The following is a 21,992-nucleotide window of genomic DNA, read 5'->3' as shown; positions in this document are numbered from 1 at the left end:
TCCTCATCTGTAAAATGGGGGTAATACTAATCCCCGCCTCACAGGCTCATTGTGAGATTCAGGGCATTCGTTTATTTAACACCATACAGCGCTCAAGTATGGACCAGACAGGTGGTGACTGCTGCACCATACTTTTTTTGTCCCAGGTGGGTGTTACCTGGATTAGCCTTAAAGTGTGTGAGGCAGGCCTGGCTCATAAGTAATCAGGTACACCTGATTACAGGGGCAAAAAATAGTAGCAGTGGAAGGTCCAGCTAAAGTTGAAATGCTCTTCTCCTGAACCATCTTTCTGGCTTAGCTCATGCTAAGCTCATGCACTCTGTCATCCTAGAATGCCCTCCCTCCCTTGTCTTGCCCAGGATTCTCCACCCTCCTGGGAGCCATCCGGTGCCTGCTCCCTAGCAGGAGGGATGGGATATGCCCTGAGCTCACTCAGCTCCTCTGGCACTGACCCAGTTCTCATCTCACGAATTGCCATGTGGCTTATCTCTGCCCTGTCCTCTGACTCTGGAGGGTGGGGCTGTTTCTAACTTACCTCTTGGTGGCAGCACTCAGGATGGGCCTTGCCTAGTATAGGTGCTCAGGAAGTTAGTTGTCGTTAATTGAACAACAGAGGCAGCACAGGGAAGTGGTTTTCCTGTGGTTAAAATATGGGACCTTGAAGGCTGGGTTTGGATAGGCAGAGAAAAGTGGGGAGGGTGAGATGGAGATGAATTGGAACCAAGAGGTGGAAGTGGAAGTCCCATCTGATGCCTTTATGCATGATATTTTAGAAGGGGCCCACCCTGGGTGGATGTATCTAGAAGACCAGGATTGATTAGTGATGCCTAGGTAATGTGACTGGGGAAGTGATGTGTGGCTTGGGATGACAGGAGTGGGAGTTGAGACAAAATAGATTAGTGTGGGTTCTTCTTGGGAACTCACTGTAGAAAAGAAATTGGTGTGGGCAGGAGGTGAATGTGGAACCATAATGCCTGCTGAATGCCGGAACATCAGAGATCCCAGAACCTTTCTGGTGCACCCCCTCCTCCTTCTTGGATTCACCCCCCTTCTTCCTCTCTCTCTCTCTTTTTCTTTTCTTTTTGAGATGGATCTCACCCTGTTGCCCAGGCTGGAGTCCAGTGGCACAATCTTGGCTCACTGCAACCTCTGCCTCCTGGGTTTAAGTGATTCTCCTGCCTTAGCCTCCTGAGTAGCTGGGATTATAGGCATATGCCACCATGCCTGGCTAATTTTTGTATTTTTAGTGGAGACGAGGTTTCACCATGTTGGCCAGGCTGGTCTTGGACTCCTGACCTCAAGTGATCTACCCACCTCGGCCTCCCAAAGTGCTGGGATTACAGGTGAGAGTCACCACGCCTGGCCTCCCCTCTCTTCTTAGCCACCATCTTCTCCTGTAAGCCTGAAGCAGTTCCTGGCACTTGGTTCCATAAGGAAGCATCCACGCAAGGGTATGCTTCACCAGCACAGCCAAGAAAACGGACTTTTCACTTTCTCTGGATTTTTGTCTACAATACCCTCTGATCCCATTGCCCCCAGAATAGTAGGAGTTTTGAGTGATACCTAGGAAAGCTCTTAGGATTAATGAAGAAACTGAGGTTTTCTTGGTGGGAGTTTGCATTTTTAAGGGAGTTGTTGAAATTCAGTGGAGCTGTCAGATAGCCACTGAAACTGTTACACATTAGGCTTACTGACCCTATCTCCTATAACCCATGAAATAAAACCTGATAGTCACATAGTTGTTTGTTATTTGGGAAGATCCTGAAAGTACAGCCTGAACAGTGACCCAAACCACGGCTGACCTTGCCCACGCTGATGAGAGGAAGGAATGGGTGGGGGCAACCAAGGAGTTGGGGGACAGAGTTCTCTGTGCTGGGTAACCTGGGACAAGCCACCGAGCCACACAGAACCCCCATGTTCTGGTTGATAAAATGCCTGCCTGGAATGGAGAATCAGATGATAAGATGTTCCCAAAGGGGTTTGAGATAAGGGGGTGGTGATGACAATGTTGATAATCGTGGGTGTGTGACTGCCTGGAGCTGTGAAGCTGGGGTAGAGCATGTGGTGGTCAAAGCTTGGTTCTGGGATCTCTAGTTTTCCAGGGGCTTGGGCTCTGCCTTAGCAGAAAAGAAGGAAAGGAAATTGAGAGGGAAGTCAGGTGTCCCCTGCCCCTCAGACCTGGGAGCTGCTGGCATGGAAGATGTGAGATGGAGGGGAATCTGAGTGAGGGCCGAGAGGAGAAACATGGAGGCTGCTCACAGGGAGGCTGAGGGAGCAGATCCAGCCTGGGGAGTGGCACCGCTGGGGGAAAGGGCGTGTGTGTCGGTGGGGAAGGAGTGGTGATGATGGATGTGAGCGTGCTGTGTCTACTAAAAAGGTCATGGCGATTTTTGGGAAGTAGGTGACAAGGCATGTTCCTGTAGAACTGCTCGTTGCTGAGCAGTTGGCCTCGCCCTTCAAGGTGTGCATAAAAGGAGAGACTGCCCCCACTCACCCTAGAGTCATCACCCTGGTGTCCTCGAGACCTGGGACACTGGATGAGGACCAGGTTTGGAGGATGAAGAAGATCACGTATTTGGTTTTGGACCTGTTGTGTTTGAGGTGTCTTTGATATACCAAATAAGCTGGTGGGTCTGGGGCTCAGGGGGTGTTGCCTAGACAGACATTTGTCTAGGTTGTGTTTGTATTTGAAGTTGTGGGCACGGCGAGATTAAAGAATTCACCTCAAACAGCTGAGTAAAGGAAGATAAGCCCACAAAGGACTCAGAAAAAGAGCGGCCTGAGAGGGGCCCAGAAAGCCAGGACAGAGTTGTATCAGGAGCCAGGGTGAGTCTGCTTCGTGGAATAGAGTGGTTAGCTTGGCATCGTGGCTGTGGTAAGTCACGTGGAAGAGATGCGTCTGCCTTTGCTGCTTTGGTGGGATGATGGCATCAGTTGGAATGAATGGGTGAGGAGTAGCAGGACGTGAGGATCTGGTGATAGTAAGTTTTGACAGGCTCTGAAATGTTGGCTTTGAAGGCAAGGAGGATGTCGTTGAGGCAGTGTTTGATTCTGTTTCCTCGATTTACCCTCGTGCTCCCATTCACTGCCACTGACATCTCTCCCCACAGTGCTCCGTGCTCATGAGACCTAGGTGCGTGCAAGGGTTTGCTCCTTTCACAAAACAGATACATTCTCATGAATGAATGAATGAAAGAATGAAGCATGTTTCCCAGGCTGGTCTCAAAGCTCTGGCCTCCAGCAATCCCCCTGCTTCAGCTTCCCCGAAGTGCTGGGATTACAGGAGTGAGCTATTGCACTTGGCTGGTATTAAATTTTCTTTGTGGCCAACTGCATGATCAGTATTAACGTGTTTGATGGACGTGAAAGGAGAAAATAGGTACTCTGCGGGATGCTGACTTTAGATAGATCTGTTAAGTTCAGTTGTCCTTATATCCCTGCTTGCCTGGCTGTCAGATTCTGGAAGGTATGACAGAAAAAACTCTCACTATAATTTGTTTGTTTGTTTGTTTGTTTTGAGATGGATTTTCACTCTTGTTGCCCAGGCTGGAGTGCAATGGCCCCATCTTGGCTTACTGCAACCTCTGACTCCTGGGTTCAAGTGATTCTCCTACCTCAGCCTCCCTAGTAGCTGGGATTATAGGTGCCCACCACCACTCCCAGCTAATTTTTTGTATTTTTAGTAGAGGCCGGGTTTCACTATGTTAACCAGTCTGGTCTCAAACTCCTGACCTCAGGAGATCCACCTGCCTCAGTCTCCCAAAGTGCTGGAATTATAAGCATGTGCCACTGTGCACAGCCTCACTGTAGTTTTTCAAAGTCCAGCTCTACTTATATTTATGGAAGTTCTAGCCTTTTGAATTTGGCTTTCGTGTTTCGTGTATACAGGTTTATCAAGCTGATCTTCCTAACTTCTGTCATTTGTTGGTTATTTAATGCCTTTGGTCTTTGGCCTTAAATCCCATATTGTCTGTGTTTTAGGACAATATATGGCCAAGGATCTGGGAGAATCTCTTTTCTTTACCGTCTTAAAATTAATAAATAAGTGCATTTTATAAGACAGTAAGTGAAAGGCTCAGAAATTTAAATGTAGGCATCAGTTAGAGGACATTCAAGCACTTTAGTTTCTGTTCAGGCTCACACAGAGTGGTTAGTCATCAGGTCTCACTGATAATCACGAGCTCCCTGTCCTCGGTGGTCCTGATGGTCCCCATGATAGCCGGATTTTTAGGAGAGGTGGCTAAAATGAGATTTGTGTGCAAACTCTGGAGACGTTGCCTAGGAACCTCTTCTCTCACTTTGCAGTCCTGCCCCCTTCCTGTAGATCCAAGGAGCAGACTGCTCTGCCTCGCCTTTACGTGTTTCCTTCCTCATTTGAGGCGGCAAGATGAGCTTTTGACAGGGTAGCCAGTACACAAACACTTCCCAGGGCCGGAGGGCAGAAAGACGCAGGCCGCAAGTGTTAAGCTCGTCTCTGTGCCTGTGTTTTATGCCACATAAACGATCTCAGCAGGCTGGACTAGCCTACGCCTTGTTGGACCCTGAGATCCTAGTGAGATCCAAGTCCTGTGTTTACAGATAAAGGCAAATGCCCTAGAGAAATGGCTGGAAAAACCCCTTGACCTGCTAAGGCAGGATTATTGAAAAGTCCTCAATGTATGTATTTTTAAATTTTATATAGTTTTTCATTTTTATTTATTTTGAGACCGGATTACAAGACTGACAAATTTTTGTATTTTTGGTAGAGACAGGGTTTTCCTGCATTGCCCAGACTGGTCTCAAACTCCTGGATTTAAGTGATCTGCCCGCCTCAGCTTTCCAAAGTGCTGGGATTACAGACATGAGCCACTGCACCCGGCCAACCACTGTGTTCAGACTATTTTTTTTTTTTTTTTTTTGAAACGGAGTCTTGCTTTGTTGCCCAGGCTGGAGTGCAATGGTGCAATCCTGGCTCACTGCAACCTCGGATTCCCGGGCTCAAGGGATTCTCCTGCCCCAGCCTCCCAAGTAGCTGGGATTACAGACACGCGCCACCGTGCCCAGGTAATTTTTGTGTCTTTAGTAGAGACGGTGTTTCATCATGTTGCCCAGGCTTGTCTTGAGCTCCTGACCTCAGGCGATCCCCCTGCCCTGGCCTCCCAAAGTGCTCAGATTACAGGTGTGAGCCACCATACCCAGCAGCCTATTTTTAATATTAATATTTAATATTAATATTCATTAATAATATGATATTATTAATTTAATATTAATAAATTCCACCTCTGGTTTTTCTTTGCATTTATTTGGTATGTCTTTGACCAACCCTTAGTTTTAAATGTTTCTTTCCCACTTAAAAAAGTTTTTCTTGAAAATGGAAGTTTCATTAAAAAAAATTGTTTCTCTTACAATCAGCACATGGTTGGGGGTGGATGGAGGATGACGGAAGGCAATAACAGCAACAAACCTAATTACATGGTTTCTGTCTTTGGTAGGGGAATTCTGACTCTTCACATACCATGTGTACTTGATTTTATTCCTTGCATCTTGCTTATTACTTATACTTGCATGTTACTCCTTTCCTGATTCTTGCTGTTTGGGTTAAGCAATACATCATCTTCCTCATGCCACCTGTATTACGATTCAGTTTTGGTTGTGAGTGAGGAGAGGATACTCCCTCTCTCTCTTTTTCTCTCTCTCACTCTCACTCTTTCTTGAAAAGTTAGAGTCCAGGTTAAACGTGTGTTCCATGAGGTTGTTCAGGCTCCTTATGGACTGTTGTCCCTAACATTCTCTAGGGCTGTGGTTTTCAAACTTGAGCATGTAGAAGAACAATCTGGAATGCTTGTTAAAACACAGATTCTTAGATTGACTGCACCCCTAATCATTCTGATTTAGGAGATCGGCAATGGGACCTGGGCATTTTAATTGCTTATAGGCTCCCAGATTTGTCATGCCGCCAGTCTCTGGGCCACATTTTGGGTAGCACCGTCCAGGTGCCTCCCTTACCTGCATAGCCCAAGACTGCTCACTTACACATCCCCATGGCAGGCCCTCCGAGCTGCTAGGAGTCTGAGAAACAGTCCTTAGTTGGGGCTGCTGTGTGCCAGGCTATGGTGAGCGTTCTGTTACTAAAGCAAGAGAGAACAGATGGTTGAGGAGGACAACCAGAAGTTTCTGGAACACCACCCACTGCTCTCCTGAATTTGAAACTACTACTGCTATGCTTATCAGTCTTGCTATTGTCTAAGCCTGTGTTTCTCAGGTTAGGAAGTGGGAATGGTTTCTCATGACACTGGCAATCCTGCAGGCAGTGCAAGCAAGGCAGACTCTGTTCCTGTGGGCTTGTGCACAGGCTGGCAAGCTGCTGTGACTTTGCTGCTGCCCGAGAGTCATCTGCTGCTCCCAGCCATCCAGTCCAGCATCCACGTGCTCCATCTCTGGAGCCACCACCAGATCTTCCAGACCCCATGGGATCAAGGGGCCCCTCCAAGACCCAGTGGGATAGGGGTTATTTTTTTTGTGTTACCTCCTCCCAATTGCCTTCTTCAACTCCAAATGTGATACCTAGGTGACTGTTTCTAGGAGAGCTTGGGGGCAGAGGCCATTTGAACCCTGAACTTAGGTGGGGCTGATGTTTGGTCTCCGTGGCTGGTAATATCCTTGAGAGATCAGAGCAGCGGTTGCCAACCCCCATTCTCTGTTGTCATCAACACACAGGGAGGTGATCTGCAGAGAAACAGGGTCACAAGGCTCCCATGGAGCGGCTGGTGCTTTTCTGTATGGCTTGATTATATGGGACATTATTTGGGAGGCAGCAGTCACTTTCTTCTTCTCTCTTTCTGAGGTTTAACCTCTTTGTATTTCTCAAGTCCATTCTCCAGCCTGAGAAGGTGGGATGGAGCCCAGAAATGCATTGAGTGTTGGGGGACCAGCCTGGTCCATAATGCACTGGTCTGGAAATCCAGAGACGTGGTTCTGGTCATTGCCCTGCCCCACGCCAGCTCTGAGAACTCAGGCAGAGTCCTCCTGCTCTCTGGGCCTCGGCTGCCACCTCAAATAAAATAAACCGGTTGAATGAAGTGATTTCATGAAGGCCCCTCCCAGCTCCAATATGTTAGGATTCTCATGTAATCCAAATGCCAGTGCACTGGTAATTGAGTTTATCTTGAAGAAGTGTCTTTCAGAACCTGCTTGCTCAAGTTCAGCTCCTTGGTGAGGCCCCAGATGCTGCCCATTGCCACTCTTCCAGCCCGAGCTGCCCCAGATGCCAGCGCTCAGAGAGGAGGTCTGAGGCACAGCCTGGCTAATGATTGACATAGGCTGCAGCTATTTTTAGTTCCTGGCATGTGGGTGGGGAGCTGAATGCTTAACAGCACCTGCGTAGGCTTTTTGTTTAGTGCCTGGGAAAATGTAGTCAGGGTTGGTAGAGTGCTGCCCTGAGACTAGCTGGCTGGTTTGGTGACCTAATGGCACCTGTGACCAAGAGCAGAGCACTGGGGCTCTGGAGCCCCCCCCCAGGGTCCCCACCCGCTTCTCAGAAGAGCTTGGGATGTTCATACGCCCACTCACATCACTTAAGGTCCTGCTTTGGGGTTGGCGAGAGGGGAATGTCCTAGCTGTGTCCTCCCTGCCCCCAGAATTCCTGGGGCCTATGTAACAGAGGCTACCCAAACAGGTGCCACCCAGAGAATGGAAGAAATGAGCCAGGGTCCACTGGGATTCCTGCCAATATTCAGTATGTGTCAAGGACCTCGTGGTTCCAGCCCTGTGGAAGGAGGTGGTGGGAGACAGGAGGAGAGGCCTGTCCTACAGCCTGCAGCAACTGATGCTCTCACGGGGAGGCCTAGAAAAAAAGTGCCTGGCTCTGGCACTTGGGTGTGTGAACTTTGCATGTCAAGAGCCAACTCAGCCTTGGTTCCCTTGCTTATAAAATGAGGGTGATAATACCTATCCAATAGGAGCATTGTGGAGGTTAATGAGGTGATACATAGGAAGGTAATATGTGTATCTATCCTAGGAGTTAGAAAAAGGGGAGCTTATTAGAACAGTAGAGAATGTGGAAAACATTTTAGGACAAGTGCTGGGAGAGTTCCAGGAACAGTGAGCGTTGTGGGTGGGAGATCAGGTGGGCTTCCTGAAAGAGGTGTGATATGGTTTGGCTGTATCCCCACCCAAATCTCATCTTAAATTCCCACATGTTTTGGGAGGGATCTGGTGGGAGGTAATCAAATCATGAGGGCAGGTCTTTCCTGTGCTGTTCTTGTGCTAGTGAATAAGTCTCACAAGATCTGATGGTTTTATTTTTTATTTTATTTTATTTTATTTTATTTATTTACTCATTTATTTTTTTTTGAGATGGAGTTTTGCTCTTGTTGCCCAGGCCGGAGTACAGTGGCACAATCTTGGCTCACTGCAACCTCTGCCTCCTGGCTTCAAGTGATTTTCCTGCCTCAGCCTCCTGAATACAGGTATCTGCCACCATACTGGCTAATTTTGTTTTTGTATTTTTAGTAGAGACGAGGGTTTCACCATGTTGGCCAGGCTGGTCTCGAACTCCTGACCTTGTGATCTGCCCACGTTGGCCTCCTAAAGTGCTGGAATTACAGGCGTGAGACACCGTGCCCAGCCTGATCTGATGGTTTTATAAAGGGGAGTTTCCCTGTACAAGCTCTCTTCTCTTGTCTGTTGCCACGTGAGATGTGCTTTTTACCTTCCGCCATGATTGTGAGGCCTCCCCAGCCATGTGGAACTGTGAATCCAATAAACCTCTTTCTTTTGTAAATTGCCCAGTCTCAGTATGTCCTTATCAGCAGTGTGAAAGTGGACTACCTTCATCTAGACTCAGGGAAGGCCAAGAGAGTCAGACCAGCTAGAGGGACCACCTGAGGAGAGGTGTCCTGAAAAGGGAAATTGCTGAGCTGGCCTGGGCTAAGGACATGCATTTTCTGTGCTTCTCTCCATCATGCATGTCCCTGAGGTACCTTGTGTTATCTTGCTGTTCCGCAGTGGCCCAGTGTGAATGACTCTTGGCCCCCAGACTGCTTGACACAGCTTAGGATGCCAGCTGCAGAAGGGTCAGCCCATTCCCAAGTGAAGGTATTTTCTCCTCCAGAGTGAGCCGCAGGTTCTTGCAGCTTCTAGCTGCATGCCACTGACTGGGGACATTGGTACCATTTGAAGAGCAGTTCTTGATAAGGGCTATTTGGAGAGGTTTCCTGAGGCTTTTTGGCAGAGCAGGGGTGCTCAGCCATTTGGAGCTAGAATATACACTCTCTTAAGTCTCCCAGGCTTGAAGGGCCTGGGCTTCCAGAGTGGTTGTACAGGCCCCAAGGACTGGCTGATGGGCATCACGGCCTCCTCAGGAGAGACCAGGGAGCACCCTGCCACCCCATGACAGTCTTCAGTCTTCTCCACCTCTCTTCCTCAGCCTATGGTGGGAGAAGGGCCTGTGCCAGCCATGCACAGGGAAATGGGATGGCTCATCACACACCAACTGGAAGGGCCTTGGTAAATCTCTATTCCTGAGATCACAAATGCAGATTCCTGCAAGGACAACCCAGGTAGCTGAATGGCGGAGGGAGGAAGGTGTGCAGCTGTTGCCAGCCCTAGCCGAGTGTCACCATGCAGGAATGTGAGGCCCTTGTTGCCAGAGCTCCTCCTGTTTTAATATTTTTGAAAGATTTAAGCCAGAGTCTCTTCCTTTTCCAGCCCTTTCCTCCCTCCAATGAAATAACGCTATTGAGCTCCAAAAACGTTCAGGAGCCCCAGGTTCTGGGAGGCAGCATTGCAGACCACTGAGGCCCTGCAGGCGCACTCATTGGATATAGGTAAGGTAGACAAGGCCCGTCAGAGAAAGGCCAGTTTCTCAGATGCCCCTATGCTCCGCTCCCAAGGAACACATTTTCTGAATTCTTTGTCTTCCTCCCCACTCTTCCTGGGAATGGCTCTTAAATATTGTAGTGTGTGTTTTCTCGGAACTGCGCTATTGTGTTTATCTCTCCAGCTAGAGAGAAAGCATGATGCAGGCCAAGATTTTATTTTTTTCTTCCCTATCCTGTGGAGTCTAGTCCAGCCCCTGGTGCCTCCATAAACCCAGGCAGGATTACTGTGAAGCTAACGAAATGGAAGCTTCAGGTCCCCGGACTCACAGCACCCTAGTGAGGGGCCGTGGGAGGGGCCCTAGCAGTGAGTTCACAGAGTCATATGGCTTATAACATTTGCAAAAAACTAAGATGTTCTGTGTTTTTCGTCCTGAAGAGGACTCCTAAAATCTTGTAAGCTTCAGGCCCCACAAAACCTGGACCTACTGCAGATGCTGGTACCAGTACCAGAGACTGGCTGCTAGTGTTTTGTTTTAACTTTCCCCTAAAAGCTATATGCCTATATTTTCAGAAAGCAGTTGAAGAATGTAGTTCACCAGGCTGGTCAACATGGTGAAACCCTGTCTCTACTAAAAATATAGAAATTAGCCAGCATGGTGGCACATGCCTATAATCCCAGCTACTCGGGAGGCTGAGGCTGCAGTGAGCCAAGATTGCAGCACTACACTCCAGCCTGGGGACAGAGTGAGAGGCTGTTTCAAAAAACAGAAGAATGTAGTAATACTGTCTCTTTTTTTTTTTTTTTTTGAGTCAGAGTCTCCCTCTGTCACCCAGGCTGAAGTGCAATGTTGTGATCTTAGCTCACTGCAGCCTCGGCCTCCTGAGTAGCTGGGATTATAGATATGAGCCACCACGCCTGCCTAATTTCTGCATTTTTAGTAGAGATGGGATTTTGTGATGTTGGCCAGTCTGGTCTCGAACTCCTGGCCTCAAGTGATCTGTTTGCCTTGGCTTCTCAAAGTGCTGGGATTGCAGATGTGAAAACCCTGCCTGGCAGATAATTTTCTCTCTAAAGTTTGATAATAATGGATGCTTATTTTATTATGCTTTATAACTCATATATATGTTGTATTTATTGCTATATTATAAAAAATATTTTATAATAAAAAATGAAAAAAGCCAAATATATGGATCCAAAGGCTTATAATGAAACCAGTAGTCCCCTGACACATCCTTCCTCTTTCTTTCTCCAGAGTTAACCATTTTTAAATGCCTTATTATTTTTAATTAATAGGCTTATGTTACTGTTTCTTAATTTGTCAGTTTTGAAATATGTTGACTTCCTTCTTGATAGCTAAGGAACCAATACATACATCAATATTTAATGTCTGCATTATTGTGACCATAAATTATATTGTTTGATGCTGCGCTGTGGTCACACATTAGGAGTACAGTCCTTCGTGTCCCATTATTCCTCAAGTGGATGCTTTCCCTGTTTTGGGGCCTGATTTTCTGTTTATCTGTTCTTCCAAACTGGTCTAGTTGCTCCCCAGGCCTGCTGCTCAGCTGTAATCTGGGGACTACTTTTTACAGTCTTCTGTGTTAGATTCCCCTGTTCCTAGATCCTATATATTTTGTTTTCTTTATTTTCCTTACTTATGTTCTCATTTTGCTGAAATCATCCAAAAGTTCCTAAGAAAAATGCATGGGAGGTAGGTTTTTGTTTTTTGTTTTTGAAGCTTTGTATGCCTCCAAATATCTATGTTCCATCCTCTCAGTAGTGGATAATTTAGCTGGCTATAGAATTATAATCTGAAAATAATTTCCTTTCTGAACACTGAACACATTATTCCGTTGTCTTGTAGTTTCCAGTGTGGCTGTTGAAGTCCAGTGTCCTTCCAGTTACCCCCAAAAGGACCTGTTTCTTCTTTTCTAAAGTTTTAGTATCTTTTCTTTGCCTCTTGTGCTCTCAAATTTCACAATGATTGCTTTGCTGATCTTTTTGTTTGATGGCTATAATATTTTCTCTGAGGATATTGATTATATTTTTGTCCTCTGCTTCTCATCGTCTGTGTCTTTGGTTCCTTTTCTTCTGTTTTGGTCTCTCCCTTTCTTGGTAGAGCCTTCCTCAGATGTTCTGTGACCCTTTGCTGTCTGTTTATATGAAGAGGGAGCCCATACAAATCTGATTAGCGTGCATAGGTGAAATGTACAAGAGGGGCAGGATTTTATCACATCTCTTCCCCCTTCGGTGTGTTTCTTGGAAGGCAGTCATTCCCCAATATTGCAAAATTAATCTCTTTTCAGCCCTGGTCTTCCCACTGTACCTGCTGTTGCCTCGGGCAAGAAGCAGCAACCCAGGCTTGAACTCCCACGGGCAGCTCCCCGCCCCATGGAATAAAAAGAAACATCCTAGAGAACTGGGCCTGAGTCTGCCAGCAGCTCTGAGGACAATAAGCCTCTGTACCCACCCTGCCCTGGGGACGATGAGCTCTTGCCTGGGAGTGGGGGTGGGGGGGATTTGGCACCAGCCGTCTTAGGGTCTTGCTGTATCATGTCATGTTGGTGTGCCATGTTCTCCTCTCCGTCATTTTGAAATGGGGTGAGGTGGGGTGGGTGGAAATGAACTGAGTCATCTCGGAGGTGCTGAACTGACCTCTGGCATCCGATTGTAAGGTCCTGGCCGATGGGATGTGATGGCCCTGCCTGTGCAACTCCGACTGGGCAAATGCTGACTGGGAGTGCGTAGCCTGGCCACGCGGAAGCCACCAAGGGCTGGAATCCCCTGGTGTCTCATGTTGACTGGTAATTCAAGTTAGTATACCTGTGCCAAGCCCCATTGCCAACATGTGGGAGAGGCAAGCACCTGGTCCCTGCTTCCATTGTTGGAAAGGGTTTTTTTTTTTTTGTAGTCTTGGTGGTTTAATGCTTTCCTAGTCAAAGAAACCTTGCTGAGTTAGGTAGATGTGTTCACAGAGCTCTTATGCAAAGAGAGCAGAGACTTTTGGAAAGAGAATGCCATAGAAGGATATGGAGGGAAAGAGAGAAGGAATAGTCAGTGTATATATTAGTTTTCTTTAAGGTTTTTTTTTTTTTTTTTTGAGACAGAGTCTTGCTCTATCGCCCAGGCTGAAGTGCAGTGGCACAATCCTGGCTCACTGCTACCTCCGCCTCCTGGGTTCAAAGCAATTCCTGGGTAGTGGAGATTACAGGTGCTTGCCACCATGCCTGGCTAATTTTTGTGGTTTTATTTTTATTTTTTGAGACAGAGGTTTGCTCTTTTTGTCCAGGCTGGAGTGCAATGGCATGATCTTGGCTCACTGCAGCCATTGCCCCCCAGGTTCATGTGATTCTCCTGCCTCAGCTTCCCCAGTAGCTGGAATTACAGTTACCTGCCATCATGCCCAGCTAATTTTGTATTTTTAGTAGAGACAGGATTTCACCATGTTGGCCAGGCTGGTCTTGAGCTCCTAACCTCAGGTGATTCGCCTGCCTCAGCCTCCCAAAGTGCTGGGATTATAGGCATGAGCCACTGTGCCTGGCCAATTTTTGTATTTTAATAGAGATGGTGTCTCACTATGTTGCCCAGGCTGGTCTCAAACTCCTGGCCTCATGTAATCCACCCACCTCAGCCTCCCAAAAGTGCTGGGGTTACAGGGATGAGCCACCATGCCTGGCCAATAGTTGTCCTTAAACATTTTTTATTGTAAATTAACATTTATAATTATGTAAATTTATGGAGTACAAAGTGATGTTATAATCTATGAATACGATACGAAGTAATTAAAGCAAACTAGTTAATATATCACCTCAAATGCTTATTTTTTTTTGTGGCGAGAAAGTTTAAAGTTTATTCTCTTAGCAATTTTGAGATATGTAGTACTCTATTATTAACTATTTCATGCTGTGCAAAGGAAACAACATGTTCCTCCTTTTTTTCTTAATTTTTTTTTTTTTTTTTTTGTAACAGGGTCTTGCTGTGTTATCTGGGCAGTGGCTGTTCATGGTATGTTCAAGGCCCTCTGCAGGCTCAAACCCCTGGGCTCAAGCAATCCTCCTGCTTCAGCCTCCCAAGTGGCTCGGACTATGGACTACACCATTGTGCCCGGCTTGAGATTTTGTACCCTTTGACCGTCATCTCCCAACCCCTCCCCACTGCATTGTGTACGGTAGATTAGTTTTCAATTACTGCTGTAACAAATTGCTACAAACTTGTGGCTTAAAACCATGCAACTTTTTTTGTGGTAAAAATATACACAGAGCCTTGCGCAGTGGCTCACACCTGTAATCTCAGCACTTTGGGAGGCCAAGGCGGGCGGATCACCTGAGGTCAGGAGTTCAAGACCAGCCTGGCCAGCATGGTGAAACCCTATCTCTACTAAAAATACAAAAAATTAGCCAGGCATGGTGACGGGCGCCTGTAATCCCAGCTACTCGGGAGGCTGAGGCAGGGAATCGCTTGAAACCAGGAGACGGAGGTTGCAGTGAGCTGAGATCATGCCACTGCACGCCAGCCTGGGCAACAGAGTGAGACTCTAGATCTTTAAAGAAAAATGCAACCAGAAAGCAGTGTGATTTCTACTATGCTTTAAATGGTTGTTTCCTTTGCAGGCAATTCATCTTTATTCTAAAAAAAAAAAAAAAAAAATACACACGCACACACACATATGTGTATATGTATACACACACAACATAAAATTTACCATTTTACCCACTGTTAGGTGTGCAGTTCAGTGGTGTTAAAATACATTCTCTTTGTTACACAACAGTCATTACCATGCATCTCCACAAGGTTCTCATCTTCCCAAACTGACTGTGTACTCATGAAATGTAAACTCCCCATTCCCTCTTACCTGACCCCTGGCAACAGCAGTCTACTTTCTGTCCTTATGAATTTCACTACTTTGGAGACTTTGTATAAGTGGAATCAGAAGTATTTGTTCTTTTGTGCCTGGCTTGTTTCCTTTAGCATAATATATTCAAGATTTGCCCATGTTGTAGCATGTGTCAGAACTTTCTTCTGTTTTGAGGCTGAATGATACTCTGTTTTTACGTGGAGACCTTGTTTCGTTTATCCATTCATCCATCATGGGCACTTGGGTCGTTTCCACCTTTTCACTACTGTGAATGAGGCTGCTCTGAACATAGGTGTAAAAATGTCTGCTGGAGTCCCTGCTTTCATTTCCTTTGGGTATATAGGTTGACTGTCACAAATCTGAAATGTTCCAAAATCTGAAACTTTCTGAGCTGCAACATGACGCTCAAAGGAAGCACTCATGGAAGCCTTTTGGATTTTTAGATTTTGGATGCACAGTGGTAAGTGTAATGCCAGAATTCCAAAATCTGAAATCATCTGAAGACCAGAATATCTGAAACACTGCTGATCCCACACATTTTGAATGAGGGGTACTCAGCCCGTATGCCCATGAGTGAGATTGCTGGATCATATGGTAGTTCTATGTTTAATTTTTTGAGGAATCTCCCTGCTGTTTTCCATAGTGGCTGCACTATTTTACCACCCCCCTTTTTTATCTTAACAGTTTTCTCTCATGGTCTCTTGGATCTCATGTTGCTAAAATCAAGGTGTTGGCAGGGTTGTGTGTCTGGAGTTCCTAGAGGTGAATGCTTCCTTGTCCTTTCCAGCTTTAGCGGCCATCTGCGTTCCTTAGCACTTGGCTCCTTTCCTCCATGGGCACAATCCCTCTCATGCTTGAATTCTCTCCTGCTTATTCTTCCTTTTCCTCTTTAACCCATCCACAAAGGCTCTCTGCTTTGAAGTACCTTTCCCAATGGATTGGGCCCACCTGAATAATCTAGGCTAGTCTCCCCATCTCACGGCGGGTAACCTTAATCATATCAGGACACTCCCTTTTGCCATGTAAAGTAACGCATTCACGGGTTCCGGGGATATCTTTAAGGGACCTAATCGAGAAAGCTGATGGTAGCTGTTTCAGGCTCTGAAAAACTCTCCCTGTACCCTTCCCTTACCAGCATCGTCCTGAGGCCCCGGGACCTTAAGGGTTGGCTGGACACTCCCCTCACTGTGTGGGCTGGGCTGATCCTCTGGGAGGCAATAGCCTGACACCCGGCCAGGTTAGTGTCTGCCCAGGATCCATGACCCTTTTCTCCCTCTCCAAATGTCAGAGCCTGGCCTCTTTGGCCACTTGAGACAGACCAACACTAGGTGTGTTGGCCACAGAGTGAAGATAACTGGGTCAGGCTTTACAAAGCACGTTCCTGTTCTTTTACTTTTAGTCCTCATAGTAATCAAGGGTAGGTGGGGCACATTAGATCTTTGCAGACAGTATGGAGGCTCAGAGAGGTTAAGTTGCCCAGGGAGGGTCACACAGCAAGCAGTGACGTTCGGAACCAGACCTTGGCTTCAGGCTAATGTCTCCTAGGGAGTAAGTTAAAGTTAACTGAGCACCTGCTGCATGCTAATACCCTTTGGAGAGCTCTCTCTCTCTCTCTCTCTCTCTCTCTCTCTCTCTATATATATATATATATATATATATATATATATATATATATATATATATATATATATATATATATATATATCAGAATATTACATTCTGACAGCTGTATAATGAGATGGATCATTTTTCCTCTTTTTACAGGTGAGGAAAAAGGCTCAGAGAGGCCAATCTGTATATCCAGGGTCACACAGCTAACAAGAGGTAGAGCTAGAATGGAATCATTGTCACTGGACTCCAAACCATGAGTTTTACCACCCCGGTGGCCCAGCAGCAGTGCTAGAAGATGATATCAGAGCTGTGTGGGCAGTGGTAAAACTCATGCAGCAGAATTGAGAAGTCTCTTGTGACTGTCCTGTGATGTTTGCGGCTCCTGACAGGGGATTGTGGGCCGTGAAAAGATGGGGGAGCTGGTTTAGAGTATGAGAGAAAGGGTGATCGGGAGCGGTAGAAGGACCTGCCAAGAATCTAGGGGTAGACATTGTGAAAGTCAATGTCAGTGAGGCTCAGGCTGCGTGTCCTGGGTGAGCCGCTCAGCTTCCCCTTCCCTACACTGCAAGATGAGGGAGGGGTTTAGAGAAGGAGTTCCCCTTGCTTTTTTCACGCAGAGCCGCTGGAAGGGTTACCTTGTAGACAGTAACTGCTGCAGGGCTTGGGGTGTGGCACATCCCTGTGGGCCCAGGAGCTCTGGGAAAAACTGGGTTGGACTTTGCAGCGAATGGAGTGACCTGACAACTAACAGGGGTGGTCCAACGGGGGGCCTCAGCCACCCTGGCACTTGAGCCTGATTGACATCAGCTCACTTCCATTGTTGTGCTCGTCTCTCCTAGGTGGACCCTGGGAGAAGCTCCTCTGCTCAGGTAGTGTGACTGGGGGTGGTTTCCCCATGCGGAAGTGAGCAAAGACCGAGACCTGTGTCCCCTCCCCACCACCTGCACTTACAGACGCAGCCCACTGTTTCCCTTTTTGAGAGTGTGTGTGAGTGTGTGTGTGTGTGTGTGTGTGTGTGTGCCTGTCTGTCTGTCTGTGTCCTTAGGTTATGTCTAAATCTGTTCAGGCTGCTGTAATAAAATGTCATAGACCCGGTGGCTTATAAACAACAGAAACATGCTGCTCACAGTTCTGGAGACTGGAAGTTGAAGATGCAGGTGCCAGCAGACCCAGCGTCTGGCGAGGGCCCACTTTCTGGTTCACAAATAGGCCAGCACCTTCTCCCTGTGTCCCCACGTGGTGGAAAGGGTTGAGCTCCCTGGGCTCTGTTTTATAAGGGCGTGAATCCCATTCATGAGGGCTCCAACCTCATAACCTTCCAGAGGCCCCACCTCCAAATATCATCACATTGGGAGTTGGGATCTCAATAATGAATTTGGGGGAGACAGAAGCATTCCAACTACAGCAGGTCCTGTCTACACTTTGGAGTCAGGACTTGGATGGGGGCTTTTCCTGTCACTGCCACTGTGTCTGTTGCAAGAATCTCGGTGTCCTCCAGGACCTGAGTGCCCACCACAGCCTGGCCTGCAGGGCAGCCACATATTAATGCTGTGTCTCTGTCACCTTCCTCTGCTGCCCGCTTTCCACTCCTCAGAAATTTTGAACTAGACTCTGCATTTGACCAAGTGTTGGCTCTTCTGTGAGCTTGTGTGATGTGGCCAGGCCTCCGAGGGGACTCTGCCCACAAAGAGGAGTGGCCCGGCTTGCAGGGAAGCCTGCTGTGGAGTGTGACAGAGAGACCTGTGTGTGATGCTGTGTGCTCTTGGCCTCCCTCATATGGAAAGTGAGTTCCTCCTCACTCGCCCCTGCCCCTTCTCAGCACCAGGGACCTGGTGTGGAAAGGCAGGCAGGGGAGAGAAGATGGCGCCATCTGTGCCATGCTGCAGTGAAGGTCCTGAGAATGGGCTCCAGTGCCCGAAGGGTTGGAGCTTGTGCAGGCTGAGGCCCTGCTTCTGCAGGTCCCTCTCCCAGCAGGTTTCTTCTCCGAGGGTCTTTCAGAACCCCCTCCCCCATGGCCACCCTCCGCTATCAGTCTTGCCTCTGCTGCCCCCTCTACTCCTGAGCTTGGAGCAGGCTCCCAGACATCCAGGCATGTGGAGGGGTTGGAAAGAAAACAGTGCCAATTTCCTGTTGGTGCTTTCTCTATTGGGAGGCTGGAAAACCCAACACAGCCATGCCAGTGTACTCCCCACTCCTGTCCTCCGCTCTTCACACTGTCCTGGCCCTCCCCAGTTCTGTGTTTCTCTCCCACCCCTCCCTTCCCCCTTCAGTTATCAAATGGCCCAGGGTCTTCTCTTTCTTATTTTGTTTTGGAGAAACAGGATATCATGATATGTTACATGATATAATGAGAACAAACTTGCAATTAAATTGTTACTATCCCCATTTTACAGATGGGGAAAACTGAGGTGCAGAAAGGTCATGTAAACTGTCGAGGTGGCATAGCTGACAGGGAGCAGGACTGAGATGTGAACCTGGGTAGTCTGGCTTCAGAGTCCATGTTCTTCTCACTGTCCCCCACTGCCTTTAATGAAGTACCTGAGATCATACAATGAAACTGGACGTAGAAGCCAGGTATCCTGATTCCTAATTTTATGCTATTTCATCACCAGTGTTTCTAAAGTTCTGTCCTTAAAATACTGGTTCCTGGGGCCAGTGGACTCTGTGAGGAAGTATAGTACAGTGGTAAAGTCCTGGGATTTGGAGGCCGACTGCCTGGCTCAGCCATTCAGTAGCTATAATCTTGGGCGAGTTAAACAGCTTCGCCGTCCCTCAGTCTTCATTTCTGATATGAGAAGGATAATTTTAGTATTTGTCTCGGAGTTGTTGTAAAGTTCGATTGCATGTGAAGCCCTTAACACACTGCCTGGCACATGAAAAGCATTCAGTAAATGGTAACTATTATGATGGCCTAATTAGTTTGGGAAATTTGAGGATAGAGTTAAGCAGGCTTCTTTGTTACAGGGTTTATCAGAGCTTTTGTTACTATTGCAAATTGGCAGTTTCCTAGAAAGGGGATGTGTAGTTACAGTATATAACTATATGTAGTAGTCAGCATTTTCTCTACTTTTTGGGCAACTAATCTCTTGCTCTTGTCTGTCTCTCTCTCTCCTTAAATTACATACCTGCTGACTTCACAACTTGTAAGACATTAAGCTGGTGTCAGAGAACACATTCTGGGCAGCACGGAGCTGCACGTCACTCTGCCTGCTTCTAGGTGAGGCTGAGCTGGGCCTGGGCATCCCGGTTAGATCTGAGCAAGACTTTTGGGGGCCGTAGATGGTAGGCGTTCAGAAGCAAACGGACTTAATAGTGCAAATGAACAGACCTGGAGGAAACGTTTGCCTGGAGGAAAGGTTTGGAGTGTGTATGTTCTGGATACTTGTAGTCGTTCAGCTGTCATCAGAGTTGACTGTCACATTCCAGGTGAGTCCTGCCCTACAGAAGGCCAATTGCATATTGTGGGAATGTGATGCTCTTGCTGAGAGCCTTAGATTTGTGTGTTCATTATGAGGTTCCTTGCCCTGCAGGCCAAATACATCCTGTCTGATACTCAAATGATCTTAGGAGCCAATGAAGGAAGAGGTTGTAAAGGAGAAAACTGACTAACTGGCAAAGCGGAGGCCAGGCCCCAGAACTCCCTCCATTCTTTCACTCAAGCCTCATTTATAGTGTGCACATTTAGCCAGACGCTGGGGTAACAGTGGTGAATAAGGCTGTGGGTCTGCATTTTGGACTTTGGAAAACAACATTCACAGATGGTTGGCAGCATGATCACTAGGTAGAGCTCAGTGGTCCTGGAAGAGTCCTGGGGAAGTTGGTTTTCTGGCCGTCTTGTATTGACAGGTGCCCCCTCATTCCAGGCTCACACCCTTCCTGATGTGAATCTGCACCTGAGTCCTTTGCTGGTATAGAAGCCTGATCTCAACTTAGAGTCCCAGCTCTATTGTAGTTATATAAGCACGCACACACACACACACACACACACACACACACACACACACTCATATTCATTCTCTCTCTCTCTCCCTCTCTCTCACACACACACACACACACACACACACACACACGGTCCCTGACTCAAGATGGTTGGTCTTACAGTTTTTCAACTTTATGATGGGGTTACATCACTTTAAGAAGGGGTTATCAGGATGTAACCAGTTCCTCCACTTATGATGAGGTTACAATGAGACTATGGTTTTTATTGAGTGTATGCCACTCTTACACCATCGTAAAGTTGAAAAATCTTAAGTGGAACCATCATAAGTTGGGGGCTGCTGTGTGGCCAGCATGAAATCCATTTTCAGCTCATGATGGGCTTATTGAGATGTAACCCCCACCCTAAGTCAGGGAGCATCTGTATGCATTTATATTAAAGTTCCTAATATTTAGAGATATGAACAGTTACAGATGAAATAATATATGATGTCTGGGATTTGCTTAAAAACAATACAGGGGAGTGGGTGGGTTGTGGGATGAGTCAAGATGGGTCTTAATTTGATAATTGTTGAAGCTGAGGGATGATGGTTTATTAAATTGCTCTGTTTTATATATGTACTCCGTAACAAAACGTTGTGAAAAAAGTCGACCATTATTAATCAGTGCCTCTGTGGTTAATGGACTGATTAATAGTGTGGCTCACTCCATGGAATTCCACAGCCACAGTTAGGTACATGGTCTGCCGGGGCCAGCTCCTGCTACTGAAGGGGTGTGTGGGGCAGAGTTTGGGCTCTGTCTGCTTTCCCTCATCATCATAGCTATGGGGAACTATGAGCTGATGCACGGAGGGTTTTTGGAACCTTCTGGCCATGAGGAATGGCCTTGGCAGATCCTTGTTTAAGGCATACTTATTGCGCTGTCTCCTTTTGCCCTTGGAGGAGGGGTCTTCAAGTAGGTGGCCAAGGGAAGGACCCACTGGGACCACCAGTGAAGCCAGTCCAGCTTGGATGGAAGCAGCATAGGTTTTGCGATGCAGCACTGTGAGGGAGTGTCAGGTTTTGCCGTCAGCTGCCAGCAGGCCAAACTCTACCACAGACCCTCTCCGCCACAGCGTGTGATTTGAGCAAGCCATGTCCCTAGTGTATTTTAGCCACAAAACTGAGGGAGTTAGAACATGATCCCTTCCAATATGGACATTTTATGAGTCTGTAAGTCTAGGATTTGGGGTGAAAGCTGAGAGAGGCCCCTTCAGAAATCCTAAGATCTCAGAGGAAGGAAGAACTTCAAAAAGGGATGCCCCTGGTTTTGCCCATGGGACGAGTGAGGTCTGGAAGAGGAGGCCTGGCCTCAGGTCGCTGGCTGAGATCCTTGGAACAGGGCTACCATAGTAGATGTTTCTGCCTTGTCTTGGACTTTCCATCTTGAGTTCTGGGCTCCAGGCTCTTATCGTCACCTTGCTCTAGGCTGCTGCCTCCCTCTCTCCTGCCCAGTGACCTGGGACGGACGAGTGCCCAGCCACTCGCATGGCAGTGTGTGGAGGTTGTGAGCCACTCAGGCCAGCTCAGGCTAGCTAAGTCTCCATTTCCCCAGTGCATGCCAGCAGGGGCACCAGGTCAGAATGTGAATTAAGAAGGAAAACTCCAAGCAAAACTCTCAGTACTTCACCCTTGGCCAGATGTGTGGTTTTTCCCCCACACTGACCAATTCTCTGACGCCAACTGGGTGTCCATAGTGCAACTCAATTCTGACCCCAACTGGAGTCACTCACTGCAGACCTGGTAGGTTA

At 47.3% G+C, this 21,992-nt stretch overlaps 1 protein-coding gene across 6 annotated transcripts in view; it reads left to right on the top strand.

Annotated features, from left to right (window-relative positions):
- The window catches only part of ANXA11 (annexin A11), a 52,688-nt gene that overhangs the window by 1,474 nt on the left and 29,222 nt on the right, over positions 1-21,992 (top strand). Inside the window, exon 1 of one of the 6 annotated variants that reach the window (XM_037727496.1) lies at positions 1,753-2,826. The exons of 2 other annotated variants lie outside the window; for them this stretch is intronic. The gene's annotated coding sequence lies outside the window, so the exon portion shown is untranslated. Of the gene's footprint in view, positions 1-1,752; positions 2,827-13,770; positions 13,807-15,871; positions 15,894-16,567; positions 16,589-21,992 lie in introns of those variants that run through there. 3 more of the 6 variants (XM_017497097.2, XM_037727492.1, XM_037727495.1) reach the window with 3 other exon arrangements.

This window comes from Cebus imitator, unplaced genomic scaffold (assembly GCF_001604975.1).
Source record: "Cebus imitator isolate Cc_AM_T3 unplaced genomic scaffold, Cebus_imitator-1.0 Scaffold11, whole genome shotgun sequence".
Lineage (NCBI taxonomy): Eukaryota > Metazoa > Chordata > Mammalia > Primates > Cebidae > Cebus > Cebus imitator.
The sequence above is the reverse complement of the archived record's forward strand: the minus strand, read 5'-3'. Positions and strand labels throughout refer to the sequence as shown.